This window comes from Athene cunicularia (genome assembly GCF_003259725.1).
Source record: "Athene cunicularia isolate RWA chromosome 9 unlocalized genomic scaffold, athCun1 chr9_part1, whole genome shotgun sequence".
NCBI classification, from domain to species: Eukaryota; Metazoa; Chordata; class Aves; order Strigiformes; family Strigidae; genus Athene; species Athene cunicularia.
Window position 1 is genome coordinate 3,944,373 of NW_020799110.1, and position 2,335 is coordinate 3,946,707.

At 40.8% G+C, this 2,335-nt stretch overlaps 1 protein-coding gene and 1 long non-coding RNA gene across 2 annotated transcripts in view; both read right to left on the minus strand.

The window, feature by feature from the left end:
• The window catches only part of SI (sucrase-isomaltase), a 56,847-nt gene that overhangs the window by 3,756 nt on the left and 50,756 nt on the right, over positions 1-2,335 (minus strand).
• LOC113483591 lies at positions 1,247-2,057 on the minus strand. The gene is made up of 3 exons (XR_003399057.1): positions 1,937-2,057; positions 1,464-1,498; positions 1,247-1,372 (listed from the first exon to the last, which is right to left on the minus strand). It is a non-coding gene; the product is annotated as an uncharacterized LOC113483591 (long non-coding RNA).

Genomic DNA, 2,335 nt, shown 5'->3' on the forward strand with positions numbered 1-2,335 from the left:
GCAGATTTCATGGAACCTATTAGTAGTCGTAATTGGGTTGATGGTTGGGCTGGATGATCTTCAAGGTCTTTTCCAACCTAGACAATTCTGTGATTCTGTGAAATCAAGAGCAAGACAAAGCCGAGGAAATTTCTCCTCTGAGCCAGAGCACCTTCATTTATTTATTCTTCAGTTCAGGAGTGACACTAAAAACAGTAGGCATCACTGTCAGCCCTAAGAGGGGAACTGGAAAGAGGGAAGGTGAGAGAAACCCGGGGGAAGTACTGTAAAAAAATGTTTAATGCAACATGTCCCGAAGGCGTGACGCTGCCCTGTGTACATAATTTATTATCCCTCTTTTCTGCAGGGCAGCACTCAGGACTTGCAAGAAGAGACCGAAGCACTAATGACTGATGTCAGGGAGCACTTCCAATCTTTATTAAATGTATTGAACAATACCTTGGCAAATTGAGTAAAACTGGAAGCAATATGATAACCCTGAATCTGCATTTTTAAAGGCTTTAAAAGTCCTATCGAAAGGTGTGCCGCTGCAAGATAAAGCACAGAGTTTTTGAAAAGGAGACTTTAATCCATTCGATATATGCCATACAAATAGCTCTACTCTGCTAGACCTGGAGCTTTAACTGGAATAGAAGTACTGTTTCCTCTTTTTTTAAAAAAAATAAAATAAAATTCCAGTTATCTTGTTTTACAGCTTTCTACAATATAGTCCTTAGCCAGCACAGACCTACACTGAGGCAATTATTTTCCTTTACTCTTAAAAGAAATACAATATCTGATGGTGGCAAATGTGCAAAGCACAGAAATTGCCAAGCCTTACTCCAGATTCTTATTACACTCTTCTATTTCCTCAGTTGTTGTATAATTATGGACAATTAGGGCTGAGAGCACCAAGGTCAGTTTTGCTCCTTTAAGTGTGCTTGCCATAAAAGGGCTCTATTTTAGTCTTGCTGGTGGGGTGCGCTTAAACAGAAATGGCACACAGGGAAAAATACGTGGGAGTTTGATTCAGTCAAAGCAAACTTAGAATGTGCTTCCTTCAAGTGGTCCAAATCCCAGAGCAGCCCTTCTGTGGGCACGAAACCTCCCAGGTGAGGGGGAGGCTTACAGCAGAGCAAGCACATGAGCTAGCACAAGAGCTCCCAGGTGAGGGGGAGGCTTACAGCAGAAAGAGCTCATGCTATGTTCTGGCTGGTCTCTATATGTGTGTTACAAAGGCCCAGATGTTTAAAACATTTTAAAAACTGCGACTCACCCTTGTTCCTTTCTGATTGTGATTCCTTGAATAGGGGTAAAATGCACCCAGCTGCATCCAGCGAAGACACAGCTCATACTCTGAATCTTTGAAGAAGCCACAGATATCAGCTCCTGTCTGAAAATTTAAAAAGGATCCAATTGGAATACTACAAAATCATGTATAGCATCAGGATTATTAAAGGTAAGGTAATAATTCATTAGCTTACATAAGATATTCCAAAGAGACTGAACTCCATCATGCCTGAAAGGAAAAATAATTCAGCATTACGAGTTGGATTATTTTCCCCCCTTTTCTAATGTTAATGGTTATACAGATAATACATATTGTAATGCTGAATGAGAAGGAAAAAAAAACCCAAACACAAACCCCATGTTTTCTCTAAGGTATGATGTTTTTCTGGTACAGAAAAAGATGGGAGCTGGCTGGTCAGGTGCAAAGAAAGAAATTAATGGCAGGACACAAGGCATGAAGGTGGCTGGTCCTGAGCTAATAAAAGAGCTCCCAGCACCTGGTGTGGAAGCAAAGAGAAAGAGTAAAAAAGGAATTGACCACAAATTCTTGTTACTGAACTGAAGTGCTTATTTCAGCTAAAACCATATGAATACCGAGAGCAGGTAGGTGAAGGAAAAGAAATAACTGCACCCTGAGTTGAATACAGATCTTTTTCCTTCTACATACCAATAACAGATTTAGCTAGCTGATCCCAAGCAGCAGTGTTGTCACCAAGCCAGTGTCCTGCCCATCTTCCACTGCTGGGATATGTGGAACGGGTTATAACAATCCCACGCTCCTTGGTGGCACTCTGCAAACCGCTGAGATTGAAAACAGACAAAAAAAAAAAAAGAAAAAAAAATTACATGAGAAATATTGCACAAGAATTTATTACATAAGATCCTCTGAAAACAAACATAAGGGCTTCTACTTTCATAGTGAAGGGCAGCATTGTTTTATGCATGAACATGCATACGCCCAATCCAGATGTGCTTTTTACAGCGATTCATTACGATCCACACGTTCACAGAAACTCAGCAGCGTCAGCCAACCTGTAGCTGAAAAGAGAAATGGCAAACAGGGAGG